Below are 23,103 nucleotides of genomic sequence, written 5' to 3'. Positions count from 1 at the left end.
GTTACAACTGCCTCATGTACACAGACAGCCCTCTCCTCCTACCAGCAAACACTAATATATGCGGGAGATGCAATTATACAGCCAAACTGGAGGCAAAGCTCTCCCAACCCAAGACTGGAATTGACAGTCAAGAGGAGAAGGAAAATACTTGCAACACACCACCAGTCTCACATAGACCTAATAAACCAACACCGGCAAATAACACACATAAATATACAAAAACATACTCGGAGGCTTTAAATAAAAATCTGCAAAAGCAACAGAGGCCTCCAAAGCAGACACCCAAGAAACCTTCACACCCCATCACAAACCATGAAACACATACTTCACATAATCAGTGTGCCATGCAACCACAGCCCTTAAGGCAAAATAACATACCCAACACACTAGTAATAGGTGACTCTATAGTCAGGCACACTGATGTCCCACTAATTAGGCTGGACAAGGAGAAGGTTACAGTTAGCTGCCTGTCGGGTGCCAGGATCTGCCACATAACACAAGCACTCAGGTCACTCCAGAACAAGTACAAATATGACTCTGTAATTGTCCATGTTGGTGTGAATGACCGAGACTACCTTCCTGAACTACATGAAAAGAGACATGGAAGAGCTCTCTGATCACATAGCCCAGGCCAGTATGACCCTGACCATGAGTAGCATCCTGTCCTCACCAAGAATGATGCCACAGTATAAAGAAAGAATGATCAATTTCAACAATTGGCTAAGTTTCTGGTGTCATTCAAAGGGGATCCAGTATCTGTCCACCTGGGATGACATGCTCGATAAGCCACATTGCTTCACAAGAGATGGCTTGCACCGGTCACCCTTAGGCTTTTGAATACTGGCCAAGGCTTTTGCCGACCCCATAGTGCCTTTTTTAGGCAAGGTTCAAAAGACAAACCCACCACTGTAAATAGCACAAGTAACCAAAAACTGAGGGTAATGCTACTCAATGCCAGAAGTCTAAACCTCAAAATACATGCACTCGAGGCACTCCTCAGTATGGAGGACATCAATATCTGTGCAGTAACAGAAACCTGGTTTAAGGCTCCTGAGAGCACCCCAGCACTACCAGGCTATAACTCATACCATATTTTTTGGCCACAGAACCCAGACTGAAACACAAAAAGTGGGGGTGTATCCATATTCATCAAGGATACCCACACTTCCAGGTTAGTGGTACAGCAGAATGCCTCAGAGATCATCCATGTGCAACTAACAATGGGCAAAACTGCCAGTCAAATTGTAGCTTGCTACAGATCACCCACCATGACCCAGGACCCCCATTCCCCATTTCTGGAGACACTGGAAAATATGAAGGTCCTACCAAATGCCCTAATATTGGGTGATTTCAATTACCCAAACATTAACTGGGAGAACTACTCAAGTTCTAACTCCCTTGCCCAACGCTTCCGAGAATTTATAAACTCAAATGCCCTGGATCAACTGGTCAACACCCCCACCACAGGTGACAGCATATTGGACCTGGTCATCACCAACATGGGCGACCGGTGTTCTACACCTGAGGTCAAACCCTTGCTGGTTAGATCAGACCATAGACTAATCACTCTGGATATCCACATTCCTCCCCCACCCCCAATCAAGAAAACCACCGTGAAAAGCTTTTCAAAAGCAAACTTCACGTTACTTAAGACTGAGGTGGAAAGGTTCACTGCCCCCATGCTAAAGGACAACACTGTCCAAGCTTTTGAATCCCTTACAAAGGCACTCTATGAGCACCTGCAAGAATGCATGGATTGTGCTATCCCAAGCAAAACCAAGACTCACTCTTCCAAGAAAAGGAAACCAGTCATGTGGACCCCTTCCATAAACAAGCTATACAATAGAAGGAAGAAACTAGTGCTGAAAAGAGTAAAATCCCAAGAAAGAAAGACATCTCTGATTAGTATCAGCAAGAAACCACGATCCCTCATAAAATCATCCAAGGCTAGCTACGAAAGAAAAATTGCCAAGGACTCCAAAGATAACCACAAAGCGTTCTTTAGCTATGTCAAGAACCTAAGTGGAAACTCTCAGATCTGCTCTGAGTTAGTGCAGAATGGCACAAAATACACTGAACCGACTGATATTGTAAACATTCTGGCAGACAGGTTTAGTGAAAACTTCATCCCCCTCTCACCCCCTAAAGGGCCCATAGCCATACCAGAAGAATGTAGTGCCCTGGCAATCACTGATACACAGGTTAAAACAGCCCTATCCAAAGCCAAAAATACAGCTTCAATGGGACCAGACAATGTCCCAGGCTGTGACTTACATGAGCTCCAAAATGAACTAACCCCACACCTGAACACACTGTCCAAACTCAGCCTCTCTACAGGCTACATACCCATAGAGTGGCACACAGCAACCATTATCCTGCTCCACAAAGGTGGAGCCACAAAGGACCTCAGAAACTATCACCCTATAAGCCTGACTAGCCTGGTCTGCAAGGCTATAGAGCGCATCATCATGGAATTCATTAACAGAGACATTGGGAAACATTAAACATTGGACCCTACCCAGTTTGGCTTTGTTAAAGGCAAATCATGCCTCCTAAACCTGGTGGACTTCTTTAGACAGTTACCAAGGCTTTAGACAAGGGAAAGGAGGTCTACACAGCCTACCTAGACCTCGCAAAGGTTTTTGACACCATTCCCCATTCTGGTATTATAGACAAGCTCACCAGCCTGAACATAAACCCCTACATCATGAGATGGGTTACCAATTAGCTCACGGATAGAACCCACACAGTGAGAGTTGCAGGCTCTAGGTCCGACTCTAAACCAGTTACAAGTGGCGTCCCCCAGGGCTCAGTCCTGGGACCCCTCCTGTTCTGTATATACTTCTCAGAGGTATTGGCAAGCACAGGAGGACTATGGCTGACCAAGTTCACAGATGACTACAAACTGGGGGCCATAACTGACTCTCCAGCTGATACAGACATCCTCCAGAAGGGTCTCACTGAGACCGGATACCTGGTGTCAAAATCATGGCCTCAAGCTAAATGCCAAAAAGTGCATAGTCATCCCCTTTGGAAAAAACAAAGTACCCATGAACTACCACATATGTGGTAGTCCCCTAAATACAGAAAATGTAATAAGGGATCTGGGGACCCAAGTAGATAGTAATCTCTCCTTTGATAATCATATTGCCAGGGTGGTTAGAAAATTCTTCTATGTGTCCCACCTAATCACAAAAGGGTTTGCATCTAGAACAAAAGAGGTTATTGTGCCCCTCTACTCATCACTCATTAGACCCATCATAGAGTACCATGCCCCATTTGGGATGTACCTTACAAGACACCTGCAACAGCTGGAAAGACCACAGAAGTACCTCATCAAGAGGTTACTGGCCTCAAACATATGCCCTATGCAGCCCGACTGAAGAAACTCCAACTGTACTCGGGTGCATACTGCTTACTCAGAGGTGATCTCTGCCTGACATACAAGGCCATGTCCAACCCAGAATTGATGGACATTCTCCACCTAAAAAAAAACAAATCCCCAAGAGCCACACACTCTAGGGATCTAAACCTAACCACAATGATAAAAATGACATTCTGGAGGGATAGATTCCCATCCCAGTGACTCCCCATGCTTTGGAACAGGATTCCAATCTACATTATGCAGAGCCCCTCACTAACACTCTTCAAGAGAAACCTTGACGAGTGGATGGGAAACAGAAAAATTTTCCCTGGGGATCACTGCAGTGGCTCTGCTGAACAGAGGCACAGGGAACTAATGGCTCTGCTGGACCGAGGCACAGGGAACTAATCTAAGGAAGCGGTGAAAGCCTACACATTATGGCTAGGCTTACACATGCCCACGGGCAAATAGCCTAGTACTTACCTATGAACCTATGAAGTAGTCACTTGTATGAAACTCTTTCTGTTAAGACACGACAAGTTATTCAAGTTTGACAAATGTGAACTCTGCATTTGCCTAAACTAATCAGAAGCTTGGGGGGAGGGGTACACTGTGACTATTTTACTGTACAATCAGTGAAACATGAATAGTTAATGTTTTAAATGATTTCCATGTTTGTCTAAAGAAAAAGCACTTGCTTCAGTGAGACTGATGAACTGGGGTGATGAGGAAGTTTCTCCTTAACTGCAAAGTTGTACATTTTCAGACTTAATATATATTGTGACACAGAGGTGTGAGGGAACAGGGGAGGCTACTCTCCTAAAACACCTTTCTGTAATACTGTTAAAGATGAACAGGTCTGCTTCTAACTTAACAGGTTTGATTATTCCCAGTACACTGTGTAGCATTGTAATGGTCAGCTACTTAGGGAGATCACATGACAAATTATATTTAATGCTATTTGTTGTAAAAAGGACTTGCCTGTGGAGTGAAAAGCAGAATGGCAAACAGTATTTAAGTTGTAAGAAGATATTTAATACAATGTGTCTACTCCCCTCAGGAGATAAATGGCATGAAAATCTGTAGCAAATCTAAAATTAAGAACTTTATAAGAAAAAAACAGTTTGTGTATGTAGTTTGAATTATAGACGGGCTCAAGTAATAAACATGGTATTTATTAGGAAAACATTGGATAACTGAGGTGACAGAAGGCTCTTTTTAGAATGAGTGGCTGTGCCTGCAGAGACCTGTAGGAAGTACCAAATTTAAATTTGAGGTTTGGATTTATCTTGCTTGCAAGCAGTCAAGAGCAAAACCAAGTAAAGTTATTCTGGAGCACCATTTGAACTGCAGCTGCAGTTTTACCCTATTTTAGGAATACCAGATTATCTGCATAAAAGATAATTTCTCATCTGTATACAGTAAGGAAGTGTTCGCTACTTAGCATGAAAAAGAGAGTAAGTGGATCCAAGTATCAGATTTTATGATACCTCAGCCATGAGCATTTCTTCATGTGAATAGGAGTACACAATTCTTAACTTGTAGGAACGATGACTCAGATAGTTGCTATACCGCTAACAAGGCCCTTCTGCTGAAGTCATATCTCTGTCTAGAACTTTTGCGTGCTAAGCTGTAGTCTGCTGATTCAACTGTCATGTATAAATCTATAACAATTACTGCAATAAGGATTCCTTTTTCTGTATTTGTAAAAACTCCATCAGGAATCCCATTCACAGACGTTTGCATACTCTAGCTGGCCAGCTTGAAACCAAATTCATGCACAAAACACAAATCCATATAGTGGTCAAGTAGTTCTGGGTGAACTACCTTCTTCAGCATTGTTCTAAATTGCCTTAAGTTAGAAATTGGTCATTTGTTGACCTGCTTGGACAATAAAACTTTGGGAAGAGGAATAAAACCATGTTTCAGTGTGTGTGAAGTAATGAGTTATTTATTTAAGTAAGCTGTCTGGCAATCACTGACCCTCCGTTTTGAGAAAGGGTGAGTAAATTAAAGTATATGAATGACTGTTTTGTCTAGTATTTATTCTAGTTTATTTCAGGAGTTGAAATGGACATTACTTTGAAATGGAAAGTATTATTAATTCTGGAATCTGAATTACATGCTTGTTAAATGAGGTTCTGCACAGAACAACCACTGTGAAATGACACAATAGTCTTTGATACTTGTTTGTGAAGATGGATGACTCAATATATTTTAATATCAGAATAAGTGGTAAGCTACATTTATTATTATTTTTTTAACTGTAAGCTGCACTTGTGATGTTTTTTTCTTTTTACTACAGTCCAAAAGTATAAAACTTCCTGTTTCTTCTCAAGGTAGACTGTCTTTAGTTACTAACTTGCATTTTTTCTTTGAATAACATATGTTAGTAATAATCTCAGAGAACTTATTTATTTGCAGAAGCAATCCAGAGGCATTAATTACTTTTAAGTCATGTCTTTTGTGCAAGTATCTTATCCAAAGGGTCAAATAGTACATGTTTGTTGAGCTGTTGTTACAAAAGGTTCATTAGCAATAATGGTAGTATTTTACACATTCAGATTCTACCAGTTTAATTTCTTTGGTGAATGAAATGGATCTGCATATGACGCTAGCTCTATCTTAATCAACAGTAGAAATAATTCTATCCAAGAGTGTAGCCTCATACTTACCAGGGCACTAGCCCCTCCACTTTTACTTATTCTGGTCTGTGAAACAACTTCCTCTCTAGACTTGATTTGCTGCATGTCAGAGATACAGCATTAGATAAACAGTCCTAAGAATCATTATTTCAAACAACAAATATTTGCAGCTTCTTTATAAATTTAGGTCATTATTACTCATTTTCATCCACCAGTCTTTGTGTTTTATGTTTTTTTTTGTTTGTTTTTGTTTTTTTGAGAGCGCTACAGTTCTGAGCTGCCCACTCCAGCCTTTGCTGTTGTTTTTGCCCTATTATTTCCCTTCTCAGTTTATAAAACATTTTGCTCTTATTGCTCTGCTAGTGCTTTTTGTTGTATTTTGCAGAGTTTTCACAATTGGAGTAACTTTCTTTACTTATTTGATATTTTCAACAGTTTACTAAAATGGATTGTATAGCATTTAAAAATGTAAATGGGTGAGCACAAAATCTTGCCAAAAGTTAAAAGAAAATATGTTGGGGGTCTACAGTAAGGACCAACAAAGGATGTCAACTGCCAGCAGTGTTACATTACCTCTCTGTGCAGGGCCAGCCTTAGGTTAATTGGGCCACTTTAGCTCAATCGGGGGCCCCACACTAGGCTATATCAGGGTCATCATGTCTTGCATGACTCAGAGATTTACCTAAGTGACACTATAGCAAAGTGCAAGACATTTTCCTACTGGTGGTTTTGCTCCATTACAAGTCCATTACTGTTAGGAATTACGCCTCTTTTATGGCTCACAGCGTTAACTGCTTTTACTGCCAGAGCACTTAGTTGCTGTTGCTGAGGGTTCAACAGGGTTTTCAACCCCATACTGGTTGGATTAACTATCTGGTTTTGTGTAACACTCCAGTTACTGTATCAGAAAATAAGCCCAGTGTTATTTTGAAGACTTATAGAGAGGTACTGTTTTAGTTTGCTTTTCCTGCTGATATGGGGGTTTATGAATGGTTGTTAATGAATAAAGTTAGAGGAAATCACTGAAGAATAGTCAATTTCAGACAGCATGAGAACAAACAGTAAGCATAAAAATACAGATACTGTGATGTGAGGTAAAACCTCTCAACCTCTTAGTACAAGAAATATGGACAAACCCTAAAATAATGGGTGGTCAAAGGCCCCAAAACAGGAATAAATTTTAAATGTTGCTCTTATATACTTAGAAATTTGCTAGAATAACAGGAATTATGTTAGCATGCATTTTCTGAAGGATATAAAGTATAAAATTCAAATATTTGTCATTATTTATTGATTTTAATCCTCGGTGATTTGCCGGAAAACCACAAATTTTATGAGGAACAAACCAAATATATTAGGCAAAAATCTGGACAGTGGATAGCTATGAAGGTAACTTCTTATCACTATGACTTTTAACAGAAGGTTATCAGTTCAGCACTTTTGCACAGAAATGCGTGTTGCAATCACAGATCAGAGCAAAATAATCCCAGAGAAGTGAAACATGAGGTACATGTGCTGAGGGGTGAGAAGTAGAGAAGGACAGAAAAATTATTCACTTTTCTAAAAATGCTAAATCAGCAGTACAGTGGACAACAACCAAAGCAGTTATAAACTTTACACAATATCAGTGCAACTGTAGCAGTGTAAGAACATGCATAAAGAGAAGTACAAGTCGGGATAGTATGTAGCATAAATGAAAGGCAATCATAAGCAGACATGATACAATAATTCAGTCAATAAAATAAGTAGTGAAATAGATAAGAATGGTACCAACACACTTAAAGTATGCCTCTATGCAGAAAATAATATACAAAGGACAAAGTATTTGAGATGAACAATTGCTGGGTATGAGATATAAAGGAAAGTAAGACATGAGTCAAATGAAGAGGAGACATGAAAGGAGAGAGAGACAGAAAAAAATAATAAAATACAATAAAATATAAAAACGTATGTGGATAACAAGGAGGAAATGTGCAGCTATCTCCTACCCAGGTTCAAGAGAGCATATTATGTGTAAGACAGGGTGCACCCATCTGCTGACATAGCATGCAAACACAGGATCTCAGTGGCCCATCAAACATGCCCCTTACATTGTGTTTGAATAAGTTATACAGACCATGAGAGAGGAACTACAAGAGATGTTGGACTGGGGGTAATTCAGGAGTTTACTTCAGTTTTAACATGTCTTATGGCAAAATATAAGCTGATAAATAAACACAGTGTTTCATTTTAAAGCACAGCAATGACATATATTTCTGATATCTAATCTGAAATACTGTGTTTTTTTTTAAGTTCAAGACACCAGAAAATGGAGTGGCCGATAACGTGGTAGATAGGTGCAGAACCAATTGGTCCAAATTGGGTTCCACAATTGCTAAGGCCAGTACTGTCTCTGTGATCGTCAACAAAAGATTAAGCTATTTCCCTAGTAAGATACACCTACCGCAATGTTTATTAAGATTCTGATTCTTATTTTTTAACATCTTCAATGGTACGCAAAGTCTTTTTAACTGGCACTTTCCTTATTCAACTTCCTATCAAGGATCCTGTCCTGCTTTCAGATTCATATATTGTTTTAAAGAAACAGAGTCTTCTTCTTAAAGTGTCTATAATGGAAAATAATCCTTCTAGTTGTTATTACTTTTATTAGAAGACCTTCTGAGTTGCAAGTTCTACCTGTAATCCTCCATATGTAATATTCCATAAGGATAGAGCAACATTTTACACATAACTCATCATTTATGCCTAACAGCATTAGTTCTACTATTGACAAGGATGAACCTGCTCACCCAGATGTAATGTTATGGTAGGTACATAACTTTCATTTACTAATTGTGGGCTTTTGAATGTCATTCAGCTAGAATTAGTGCAGCGATCCCTTACTGAATCTGGGTGAACCATTTTCACAATGCAATTCGCTGGAATATATAAAGTCACTGATCTCATTTAGCATTCATTATAGAAAGTAATTCAAAGTTTAATTTCTCCAAGTCTTTTTGGTTTCTAATACCATGGTGGGAATGGACCCCATTCCTAAGTCAAAGTGTGATTAAACTTCATGAATTGCTTAACAAAAGTCCTCTTTGCAGCACCCACAATGTGCCCAGAATTGAATCCTTCTACAATTCATACAGAGTTACATGTATTGGTGACTATTTAAATAAAACTAGATTTTTTTATGAGACCCATTGCTCCTGCTACTATTGAAACTGTCTGGGTATCCTTCTTCCACACTGTTCTCATTTCTGCCTGTAAATCCTGGCATTTAATGTCTTACTGCCTCTCTGCATGTAAGACATAACTGGATGTAGCAATTTCAATGATCAATGCTACATTTGTATTCTTTTCATGGACTAATATATCTGGTTTTTGCACATCTATTTTTTGAACTGTTGGCAATGGGTGATCCAATGTGATTTAAACTTCATCATTCTCTGTAATGCTTTGTGTCTCATGTTTCCAATGCTTCTCTACTACTTCAACGTTGTAATGTTTGCACAATCCCCAGTGCAATGGTCTTACCACATTATTATGCCTTTCTGTATTCAGGCCTTCAGCCTTTTGTGTATCACACCCAGCAACAAGATGTGTGACTGTTTCCAGTTATGTTTTACAAAACCTGCATTTCTGTTTCTCCCACTTGTTCAATGGTCTTTGTAAACCAGTGTCTATGTAGTCCACTATCCTGGGTCACCAATATTAACTTCCTCTTTTGGTTTAAATTCACCTCTCCTTAACCATTCCTGCATTAGGTGCTGATTGACATGAAATTGTTCCAGGAGTTTTCTGTACTTGCAGCTCATTTCTTGCCTTTTCGTCTGATTCTTCTCCTTATATTCTTTCTTTTGAATTTTAGCACATTCAGTTGCTGCCTGATTTTTGTCTACTAATGAATGGATATCCATTCCCACTTGGCACTGATAGGCTTCTCCTAAACAAAGCATCATTTTGACTTGTTCTCATGTTTCAAAACTTTCACTATGTTTGGATTTGATGAAGTTATCAGATATGTATGCAACCCTACAACTGGAGAGCTTGAGATGTAATCAATTTCAAGGAGGTCCACACCTCCCTCTGAATAAGGAATATATAATCTTGGGATACACACTGATTTTTATATATCATTTGGTAAGCATAAAGTATTTTTCTTGTTTTCCTGTTCAGTTGATCCAATAACATTTGAGGCCAGTCAGTCACCCCAAAACTGTAAGTAAGAACAGGAAGAGCAAATTCATATAAAGCTTGGACTTCATTCCTAGATGTCAGGGCTGTTTACAGTACTAATTTTAGTGTTCTAAAATATTCCTCACTGAGTGTTAATCGCATTTGTTCATGTTTTATTATTGATCCTTCATCAATTCCCAAATATTTATACACTTCTTCTTGTTCAAGTTCCTTTATATCACATTCCTGTCCCAAACTGATATTTTCTTGGTGCTGCAACTTTCCTGCATTAAATGTTGCTTTTGCTCATTTATCAAGACCAAATTACATTTTTATATCATCCGAGAAAACTTTTGACCACTTGCATTTGTGCTTTCAGCTCCTCATCTGATGGACTATACAGTTTTAAATCATCCACAAAAAGAAGATGAGAAGTCTTTACAGCTTGATATTTTCTGGGGGCCATGAAAAGAAGACAAATGTAGCATTGATCATTGAAATTGCTACACCCAGTTATGTCTTACATGCAGAGAGACACAAAGACATTAAATGCCAGGATTTGCAGGCAGAAACGAGAACAGTGTGGAAGAAGGATACCCAGACAGTTCCAATAGTAGCAGGAGCAATGGGTCTCATAAAAAAAATGTAGTTTTATTTAAATAGTCAACAATACATGTAACTCTGTATGAGTTGTAGAAGGATTCAATTCTGGGCACATTGTGGGTACTGCAAAGAGGACTTTTGTCTAGCAATTCATGAAGTTTAATCATACTTTGACTTAGGAATGGGGTCCATTCCCACCATGGTATTAGAAACCAAAAAGACTTGGAGAAATTAAACTTTGAATTACTTTCTGTAATGAATGCGAAATGAGATCAGTGACTTGACTTTATATATTTCAGAGAATTGCATTGTAAAAATGGTTCACCCAGATTCACTAAGGGATCACTGTACTAATTCTAGCTGAATGTCATTCAAAAGCCCACAATTAGTAAATGAAAGTTATGTACCTACCATAACATTACATCTGGGTGAGCAGGTTCATCCTTGTCAATAGTAGAACTAATGCTGTTAGGCATAAATGATGAGTTATGTTTAAAATGTTGCTCTATCCTTATGGAATATTACATATGAAGGATTACATGTAGAACTTGCAACTCAGAAGGTATTCTAATAAAAATAACTATGACCTAATGTTTTAAGTAGACAACTTAATGGGTTAAGAGCAGGACAAAAGAGTAGTGGTGACAGAGTCACACCGGAATATCCCAATACTAATTTGTCCTTTATCATGGCTAAGCTGCAAATGGTTTGCCTCTGTTTCATGGTCACTGTAATGTAATTGATCAATGTAGGGTGTATCTTAAAAGTCTGTTAGCAGTCTTTTATCAATGAATGTGGGTTGCTGTTAAATGCTTTTTTGTAGTCTATCCATGCCATACTTTAATTCTCACCCCTTTTACAATTCTCCATTGTGACTTTAACAAATGATCCTTTGTTCCATATAACTTTCTTTTGTTACCCATTTGCTCTACTGCCATGACTGGGTTTTCTTCTAAATGACTCTGTTGGCATCAGTTCCAGTATATAGTTTATACACTGTCAGAAGGCCAGTTATTGCTCTATAGTTTTAGGACAGCTTGCCGTTTCACTCTTTTTTAGGAGGAGTGCCATTTTTCCTGTTGTTAACCAGGCTGGTCTCTGTTTGGGATGTTCATATAAGTGATTCTTACTTAGAGCTAAATCTTCATGTAAAGATGCTAATGCTTTTGGCCAGAAGTTAGGTACTGCATCTGTGCCTGGAAGTTTACATTTAGGAGATTTTCTTAACTTTGTTTCAATTTCTCTGGCCATTACTTCATCCCACTTCACATCCTGCACATTTGAACTTCTTACTGTTTCTTTTACTTCTTCTATCCATTCAGCATCTTTGTTGTGTTCCACAGAGTTTTCATAGATACTTCTCCAAAATATGTCTATTTCTTATTTTTTGGGTGGTATTTCCATCTCCTTTGCTTTGTTTCCCTATTCTCTATAAAGAATTTTTGAGTCATCAATAAATTGCTTATTTTGCAATTTTCCTTTATATTTATCTACATATTTTCTAAGTTTTTTCTGCTTGTGCTGATATCTTTAATTTATTATATGCAACAATATAGATTGATCCTGGTCTGTTCTTATACAGCAGGTGGCTTTTATGAAGTCTATCTTTCTATGTATTTTTGTTGATCATTTCCCTCTTCTATATCCTTCTAACAGTGGCAGTTCTTGTCTTAATTGCTTTATAATTTTCTCTGTTTGATGCTTCTATGATGGCAATTGATTTGTTTGCTTCCTTTCCCTTATTGCTCTGTGTTTTTGCGGTAAGACTTTATCTCTTATTAATTTAGCTGCACAGTAATATCTCTTATTTACTTCTGTTATATCACATGAATTTCTGTTAAAAGGCTTAATTAATGTGTTCATTGGTTTTATCAGACTTCTAACATTTTGAGTCTTATTGATTTTTTGTAAGCTATTTTTTCATTGATGTTAATATGCCTAGCCATCTCTATTAAATCAAACAACTATTCACTTAGATCATTTTCTTCGAAACTCAGGACACAAGTTAATTTTCTTCTAAACTCAGGGCACATTCTTTGTTCTCTATTCCCATCGGGCATTCTACAGAAAGTTCCAAAACATCTTCCTGTGACACATTCTTTTCAGCTGCATCCTGCGTTATCCATTGATCTTTCATATTTAAACTCACTGGCATATCACTCCACAATATCAACTGTGTTAGAGTTCCCACTGTTTCCTGCCCCTCCCTTGCTGCACAACTCCAACTAAACTTTTTTTTTTTTTTTTTTAACCAAGAAGTTGTTTTTTTTTTTTTCTTTCAGCAAAAGGATAGCAGGTAATCAAATACAATAAACTTAAACTATAAATATTATAGCAGGTTCTTAATAAAATGAGCAATCTAAATTATGTGCATTATTTACAAAGGCCTGATGTTAGATATTAAATGTAGTACTCCAAGTTTTCTTAGCTTATTTGATCATCCAGCCATTAAAATCATTGTTTCCCAAATATAGATCAATAAGTGAAATTACTTTAATCTAAGGATTGTTGGTGAATGTATAAGGATAAATTCTTAATTACCCTACTTTGCTATCTTTGATTGCTGTTTCTTTTTCTTTCTCCTCTGTACCCCATCTACTCTCAGACAGTCTGTCTCCTGATTATTAAATTCTGCCTCCTTTTAGGTCTTTTGAGTAGATGTCTTTTTACACTCTATACCTCAATGTTTGACTTTTCTATGGACTGTTAATTTAATGTATTACATACTGTATGTATCATCTCCTTTAATGTATGCAATGAAATATCTCATAACATGAAACAAATGTTCCATTTAATTGCCTGTTATTTTATGTATGTGTTGTTTGGAGCTTATCTCCCTGGGCCTCTGCAGAAGATGGACCTGTGTCCAGTTGGATTTTCCCGGTTAACAAATGTAAAATAAAAATAAAATAAATTTAGGAACATGAGAAAAATCTTCAAATGATGGAGATATAGATGTTTTCCATTTTCTAACTAAACTGGTTTGCTACTGAAGGCTCCAGAGTTTCTTCATGTGGAAAGTGAACAGATGCTTCCTGTTTCACTGCTTTTTCTGTAATTTTGGGCCAATGTTCATCATGCTGTGAGGTTACCAGAGTTGGATTTTCTACACTAAATCCTTCAATTTGCAGGTAATCCATAAATTCAGTTTCTTTTTCTTTAACTTCTCCATTACTAGTCCTCTTTATTACTTTCTACTTTGATTTCTTATTTTTCCAAATTCAGATGCCTTTGCCTATATTTCAATTCAAATATCTTTTGTGATGCTTTTTTGTATTTTTTTTTTGTATTGATTAGTTTTCCTTTCTCCTTTGCATAAATATTGCACCACATTAAATCTCTTTTCCTTTCCCATGTCCACATTTCTTCTTCAGATGTCTCCAGCTCCAGTTGTTTCTCATTACTTTGGGGACTCATTGTTCCATCATGCAGTGACATAACCTGTGTTAGACTTTCTATACTAAATCCTTCACTTTGCAGGTATCCCACAGCTTCAGCTTCTATGTGTTTAACTTCTAATTTACTAATGTTCTGTTCTACATTCCCCCTTTGTGATCTTATTTTTGTATTGTGAAATTTTCCATATCTGGGTGCCTTTGCCTGCATTTGTCTTCAAATATGTTTGGAACGCCTTTTTCGTATTAATTAGTGTGGCTTTATCCTTTGCATAAGTATGGTGTCATATCAGCTCTCACTTTCTTTCCTATGTCCATGTTTCTTTATTTTACCTTTCAAAATATCTAGGTCTTATTCTTTATATTTTTGCACTTCCTCTGTCACTTCTTTTTCCAAATGGCCCAAAGTTTCTTGGTCTATATAATGTTTTTCATGGCTCTGTTGTATTTCAGAGCACAAATTTGCATTTGAAGCTTTTGGTAGTTTTCTTGTTGAAGTATTTTTCTTTCTTCTAATTTCTCTCTTAATATTTTTTGAACATCTTCTGTCTGGAATTTCTGGGCTTCTTGAATAATAGTAACAATACATAATTTCTTTCTTATCCTCAACAGTCCACTTTGTCTTCTTTATGGCATTTTTTTGGCCTGTCAGTTTTTCTGTTTTATGTAGACTACTACTTCTGACTGCAATGGTGTAGGAAAGTTTTTATGTCTTAGATTCTATATTGCCATTTTTCCAGTCCAACTGGGCACATTTTATTCTGGGATTTGTGCACCCAGCTGTCTTTTTTTATGTTTTAATCTTCTTATGTCCATTATATATGCTATACAGAATACAGTCTATATATCAGTGTCATCTTGGTGAGATTTTCTAAGAAAAGTTAATGAAGGTACTCACCAAGACTTGAGGATGAATTCAATTCCAGCAATTCTACTCTCCTTTGCTCTCCATTCAGACCTCTTTTCATCTCCCCATTCAGACCCAGTTCAACAAATCAAATTCAACAATTTAAGAGAGAGTACATAAAACAAGTCATCTTTGAAGTACAGATTTACCTGGACTTGACAGATTTAGATTTTTTGTGAGTGTTCACTGCTGTAGCTTTGAGTACCCCAAAAGTGTTTAGGATGGGGGTGCTATGCATGTATGTATGTGTCTATATATATATATATATATATATATATATATATATATATATATATATAGTTTTATATATGTATAAATATTCAGTCATACCAATACCAGTACTTCAACCACTTCAAATTCTCCAAAAACCTTTCATAAGGCATAAGAATGAATGAGAAACCATCTTCTCACTTCTTTTATTACATCTGTAAGTAAATGAATCAAAGCAATTAGCTGAAACCATAAATCAAGCACAGCTGAATACTTAGACCCATATATATATATATATATATATATATATATATATATATATATATATATATATATATATATATATATATATATATATATATATATATATATATATATATATATATATATATCTATACACACACACACACAGTGGATATAAAAAGTGTACACACCCCTGTTAAAATCCAGGTATTTCTGAAATAAAAAAATGAGACGACAAATAATTTCAAAACTTTTCCCATCTTTAATGTGACCTATAATCTGTACAATTCAGTTGAAAAACAAACAAATCCGTTAGGGGAAAAAATATAAAAATAAAAAATGTACAATAAGCTGGTTGTATAAGTGTGCATGCCCTTAAACTAATACTTTGTTGAAGCACCTTTTGATTTAATTACAACATTCACTCTTCTTGGGTTGGAGTCTATCAGCATAGCACATCTTGACTTGACAATATTTACCCACTCTTCCTTGCAACAGCACTTCAAATCTATCAGATTGCGAGGGCATCTCTTGCGCACAGCCCTCTTCAGGTCACCCCACAGAAGTACAATGAAAAACAGCCCTTTTCAAAGGATTGGAAAGGTAGATGCTGGTGTTAATAGGCAATGGTTAACAGTCTTTGTTCCAGCAGCATTAATGTTGAAAAGTAGCTATTTCACACTATTCACTTAGTGCAGAGTTCAAGAAATCAATAAAAAGATGTTTAACTATCTAAAAAAATCTCACAGAAAGTTGGCATAAAAAGGAGGCATGTAATGTCATATAACTTGGGAATTAGAAGTAAATTGGTTCTGGATAACCCTGACATTAATGTAATTATCAAGAATGCACCCTCTCAACTATTATGGTTCAGCTCCTCAAAGACAGTGCTAGGATTGAAGAATGTCTGCCCATGATGGAAACAAAATGGAACAATATTGAAGTGGCACCCTGAGACCACTCCAGCTTGAAATAACTACTTTAAGTGAAAGTGCAAAAAGTTATATTGTTATGGGTAAGGATCAACTGACAACAGAAACACTAGAAAAGACAAAACCAAAAGGGAAAATATCAATCTGTGTGGACTATGCAGAAGGTAGTAACCATATAGAATTTATCAAGGTTGTACTGAAGAAAAATCAGGGATTCCTGTACCTGTAACAGTAAATGAATGGGTTAATTAAATATTTTCCCATGTAGGATGAACTCAGGAAAACAGGTATTTGTTTATTTTGCTATATATTTACTTAAAGAGAAAGTACTTTCCCCATTGTAGAAACCAGGCAACATCCTGAAACACAATAATAATAGAATTTGTGTTGAGTAAAATAATACTGCAAAAAAAAGAAGTTATGTACTCACCATAACGTTCCATGCTTGTTGTCCATCTTGCCTTCATTCTTACTGGTTGGGTTCAGAACTGATTCTCAGTTCCGATTCAGCTGCATACTAAAGCTCAAGGGCTTCCACTGGATCGTGGTTGCAACCCTATCCCATCATGCACTGGTGAAGCCCTCCAGATCTTGTTTGCTGATAATATTATGAACCCAAGGTAACATAAATACCTATTATGAAGATAATGAAGAAGGCCAGGGACACACTTGCCAGAGAAAGAACCTCTTTGTCCTTTACTGTCCTCCAGGAGCCAAAGGTAGGGGGAAGAAGGGTGGGATGTAAGAATGAAGTTGAGATGGACAACAATCATGGTACATTATGTTGAGTACATCCCTAGCACCATATTTCTTGGGTGGCTCACGGGAGTATATTCTTCAGGACAGTAGACTCAAAGGAGGCCCTGTCCCTGGAGGCCAAATCTACTTCATAGTGACTGATAAAGGTATGAGACATTGCCCAAGTCACAGCAGCACAAATGCTATCAAGTGGCAGCCTCACTCTAAAAGTCAAAGAGTTGCCATGGCTCTTGTGGAATGGGCTTTGACTTTAAAAGGAAGAATCTTGTTATTGGATTCATATATAAAAGTGATACAATCTGAGTGCCATATTGAAAGAGTGACCTTAGATATAGGAGCACCTTTCTTTGCATCTAAAAATGACACAAATAACTGGTCAGATTTTCTGAAGTCCTTTGTTCAGTGTAAGTAGAAACGTAATTGCCTATGAACATCCAATTGATGAAGTTTATATTCTGCCTTGTTCCCATGATGTGGAAAGAAAACTGGTAACTCTATGGAATGATTTAGGTTAGATTCTGAACATACTTTTGGCAGGAAGGATGGATTTGTTCGAAGGGATACTCTGTCTTTATGAAAAAGCATACATGGTGGCTTGATCGATAAAGCTTGCAGCTCAGAAACTCTTCTGGCAGAAGTGATGGCAATCAACATACTTATCTTCGATGATAAAAATTTTAAATCACATGATGACACAGGTTCAAAGAGAGGTAGGATCAAGTAGGACAGAACAAAGTTTAGGTCCCATGGTGGTAAGGGTGTTTTTATGGGTGGTCTTAAGTTAGTACCCTTCAGGAAGGCTTTGCATATTTTGTGAGACATCAAATTAGGGATGAAATCGCTCATATGGAGATTGGATATTGCTTTTAACTGTACACAAATGTTAGCTGCAGCTGCTCCTTCATTAAACAGTTTGCCAGAAATTCAAAAATAGAACTTATAGGAGCAGAGAAGGGATAAATGTGTCTTGTCAGAGTCCAGGAAGAAAACCTCTTCCATTTACTGATATATAGCTTTCTTGTAGAAGCTTTATGAGAAGAGACCAAGATATGCTTGACCAAACAAGGGAGGTTAGGAAGCCTGGTTATATTGGGAATCAGAGCAGCCAAGCTGTCAATTATAGGGTTGGAAAACAAGGGTGGAGCATTCCGGACATATGAGTCAGAAGGTCTGGAACTGGGTCCAGTACCCAAGGCTCCTTCTGAAGATGAGGCCAAAGGAAGGGAAACCAAATCTGATAAGGCCAATATGGTGCAATGAGAATTAGCCTGCTTCCTAACAAATTGGCTTTCTGGAGAACCTTGGGTATTAGTGGAAAGGGAGGAAAGGCATAAAGATGTCCCGGGGCCAATCGTGTACAAGTGCATCCCTTGGTGACTCCCCCAGGGGGGGATTAGGGCAAAATAGATGCTGTATTTGGCATTCACAGAAGTGGAAAAAAGGTTGCAGCAAGGCTGGCCCCATTTGCGGAAGGTCCTCTTTGCTACTTCATGTTTTAGGGGCCACTCATGGGGCATGAGAATTGCTCTGCTGAGTTTGTCTGCTATCACGTTGGATCTCCCCAGGATGCGCATTACTATTAAAAGCATTGGGAGAAGATTGCCCAATACCATAATCTGATGGTCTCTCGACAAAGGGGATAAGACCTGGTCCCTCCTTGTTTGTTTATGTAGCAGACAACTGACATGTTGTCTGTCTGAATTGCAATTATTCCCAGTGGAAGAGAGTCCTGGAGTGCCCGCAATGTCAAAAGCACCACCTTCATCTCTAGGATACTGATGTGCAAGCGGGCCTCATGCCAAATGCCTTGAACTGATAATGCCCCCTCACCCTATCTGGGAGGCATCTGTGGTCACTGTGGCCACTGGCTGAGGGGAAGGAAAGGCTGACCAGATGTTACATGACTGAAGTAAAGCCACCTGTGAAGGGCCTTCTTGCAGGACTCTGTTAAGAGAATCTGGTAAGACATGGATAGTTCTTGTAATGACCACTGGTTGAATAGAAGCCACTGCAGAATTCTCATGTGCATGCATGCCAACGCAACTAAACTTATCGCAGATGCCATGGTGCCCAAGACCTTCAAGGCTGTTTTTGCTTGTACCCTTGTTTTGGACAGAAGGTTGGAGACTTGGTGTCTCAGAACTAGGACCCTTTCTGTAGGAAGTTTTACCTTCATGCTTATTGTATCTAGATCTGCTCCTATAAACATGATATGCTGTGATGGCAACAAGGCAGATTTTTCATAATTTATTGTGATTCCCAGGTGAGGGCAGAGAGAGAGAGAGAGTGGTGTCTCTTGATTCCAGTAGTAAATACTTGGTGGTGGCAGATAGGAGCCAGTCGTCTAGCTACAGAAACACTCAGAATCTTAGAGGTCTCTGGTGAGCTGTGACTATTGCTATGCATTTGGCGAACACTCTGGGGGCTGTAGTGAGACCAAAGGGCAGAGCTTGAAACTGGTAATGAATGGCTCCCAGCCGGAAGCGCAAATGACTCCTGGATGGCCTGTCCATCTTTATGTAGAAGTATGCATCCTGGAGGTCTATAGAGCACATCCAACTGTCTTTTCCCAAAAATGGAAGACTTGACTGCAGTGTTACCATCTGGAAATTGGTCTTTTTTACTGATTCATTTAATCTGCTGAAATTCAAAAGTGGCCTTTTTTTGCACTAAAAAGAATCTTGAGTATGTTCCGGATACTATTTGGTCTGCGGGGCCTCTTTGGATGACTCTTTTGTCTAGCAATGTCTGAATTTCTAGAGTTGCTTGATCCCTCTGACATGGTGGAATGTCTAGGATGTTCTTTATGTTTGGGATAGGAAGAGAAAATGGTATGAAGTATCCTCTGGATATGATACCTTGTACCCACTTGTCTTTTGTTATTTACAGCCAGGCTTGTAGGTACAAAGATAAGTGACCCCTGACTGCCTAAAGAGTTGGACAGATGGGCCTTTCTTCAGGAGTATTGAAAGGGCTGACCACAGAAAGAATCTCTGTTGCCCTGGTTTTGTGGACCCCTTTGCTGTGTGGATGGTGTCTTCCCTTTCTGCAACTCAGGGAAGAGTCACCACATGTGTCCTGAAAAACTGTCTGGGATTTATGGAACCACATTTTCCTCCTCTTCTGGCCTTTTGCATAAGGTCTAGAATATACCGAAAAATGGACTCTTATGGCAGAGAGAATCTTCCTTTTTTGTTCACACCTGGTTAGTGTCTCCTTAACTTTTGGCCCAAACAAGGGCGAGCCATCAAATGGAGCATTAGTAAAAGAAGATTTGAAAGGTCCCACAATGTCACATAAGTGCATCCAGGAATGTCTCCTTAAGGAAATTACTGAACCTGCTGCTCTGCTCACTCCATCTGTTGCATATGAAATGAGCCTCATGGAGGAGTTGACCACAGAATTTAAGGTGGGGAGTGGAGAGCAAACTTTGTCTGTTACCCCTGCAGTTAATCTACCTTGGAGAGTATCACCTAGCTCCTTTAGGAGATTTCTTTGTAGCCTTGCAAAATGGATCAGATAGTTCAGTGATCAGAGAGTAAATGTCGCTGAAGCAAAAGTGCGCTTCCTGTATCTGTCCATCATAAGAAACTCCTTGTTCACTGAATGGAGAGACGAGGATGTTTCAGAAAGTTCTTTTTTAGTGGCTGCTGTCACCACCATAGCATCTACAGGGACATCCTTGGACAGGAAGGCTTTATCTGAAGGGGCTGTAATGAATTTATTTGGCCTCCTAGGGACAAGCTCTACTGCATCTGACTAGTTCCATAAGTTCGTTGAAAGGCAGAGAGAGACCCAAGTGGCTGAAGGGTGAGACCCAAAGGCCTTCAGGTAAACAGACTCCTCATCAGAAGGGTTGATGGGCTTCCAGCCACCTCTCTGCTTAAGGATTTCTAGGATGTCTGCAAAAAAAGACATGCTCAGAGGGCAACCATGGGGACCCTTTTGACTCATCGAGGTCTGTGCCTGAGGAGACTGACTCATCTGGGAAGTCCAAATGCTTCCTCTTGCAGAGTCTCTTATGAGGGACTTCTTCAGAAGGGTATTCTGGAGAGGTTTTGGAAGAGAGGGGTTCACCCAATGGGGTACCCTGAGGCCTAGGGTCTCTGCTGGTCTGTGGATGATGTGGCACAAAGACAAATGCCAGTGCCTTAGGGGGAAGAATGTTGGAACTCCTGAGTGGAGCTGTCTGAGGAGACAGCACTCTCCTCATCAGCTCAAAAGCCCCCCCCTCTCCTGATCTGAGACACCTCTGGCTCCAACGAGCCAGAAACAATCCCCGGAACCAAGGAAGTGGGCTCCAAAGCGTGCCAAAGCCCGGAGAGCCAGGGTCTGATCCGACAACTGTCCAATTTGAATTCTCTCCCCGGACCCAACCAGAGAATATCATCTCCTAGACCCCTCAAATGGAAACAAGGATTTCAGAGCAGATGTCAGTTCTAAAGATAGCAAGATGGTTCTTGGCACTGATGGTTCCACAACAGTCGGTTCCAAGCATTCTGGCTCTGAGGTCCCGTGTTGGCTCTGAGGAGGAATTGATGTTGGTGGGATGGTCTTGGCTGGCTCTGAATTCCTGTGGGTTTGAGCTGAGAGAAGTTTTACCAGTGCCGGTGTCTTCAGAAGCCTATCTACCACCCTATCAACATCATCATCCAATAGACTCCTGGAGGACTTAGTGGAGAGGGTAGGATACTTTGCTGATTGTAAGATGGGTGATCTCAACACAGGAGTAATTCTGGGGACCGGCTCCTGGGTTCAGACTCCATCAGTACCATAAAGGTTGGAGCCAATGAAGTAGATTTTGTTGGTTCCAATGTAGTTGAAGCTGGAGATGCAATTTTGTATAACTTTTTCGACTGCTCAGATTGTCTTGAAGAGGGAAAAGATCTTTTTGTCAATTTTTCTGATCTAGATGAAGAATATTTGACTAATGCTGATATGCTCTGACCTTCTTCAGTAGCTTTCTGGAATGGTGCTTTTAAAAGACCTCTCACAATCAACTTATTCTTACTCTCTAACAGCACCCTAGAACTAAAAGGGTGGCATACTGAGCAGATCTCTTGAAGTTGTACTGCTCCGAAACAGTAGACACATATAGTATGGGAGCCAGTAATAGACATCTTCTGGTTGCATTTGGTACACTTTCTAAAGCCCAAAGGCTTAGATTCTTTATGCAAAACACCACAGCAACAAGACAATATAATAAAATACCACAGTATAAAAGTCACGGACCACAGAACAGTTTTCACCAGGATTTAATTTGAACTTAGCACTTCGGCACCAAGCCTTCAACAAGTATAAAATTCATTCCATACATCATTATCTATATATACAATAAAATCGAACCATCATCTCATAAAACAATTAATTAATTAGTTAAATCACATACTTCCAATTACACTCCTTATTTAACCCATAGGGTTCCAGAGTGTTATACTTTAAAATAAAAAGAGTTTCTTTCTTCATTAACTTGTCTTTAATATGTAAGCCTTCTCCCAATGACACTTTTATTTTTTCTAGAATGCATCCTTCTAAACAATCTGGTTCAGCATTGTGTGCAGTCATAAAGTGTTGTCCTAAGGGACTTTCTATTTTTTGGTTTTTAATGTCCCTTATACGTTCTTGTAAATGCGTCTTAAATGCTCTATCTGTTTCACCTATATAATAAAGGTTACAACTACATCTTAGGGCATAAACTATTCCCTCTGTATTACATGTGTACAAGCCCCTAGATGTAAGCCTTATATCATTAATTTTTGAAAACGTAGTTACTATATATTTAAACACTGAGCACTTTTTACAAGCTATAGTTACCATTTTATTTTTCATAAAGTTAGAATCTATAGTGACCTCTGGTGGTACAAAACAATTATGTACCACC

The sequence above is a fragment of the Protopterus annectens genome, chromosome 4.part1 (genome assembly GCF_019279795.1).
Source record: "Protopterus annectens isolate FY-2018-M chromosome 4.part1, PAN1.0, whole genome shotgun sequence".
Taxonomy (NCBI): domain Eukaryota; kingdom Metazoa; phylum Chordata; order Ceratodontiformes; family Protopteridae; genus Protopterus; species Protopterus annectens.
The sequence above is the reverse complement of the archived record's forward strand: the minus strand, read 5'-3'. Positions refer to the sequence as shown.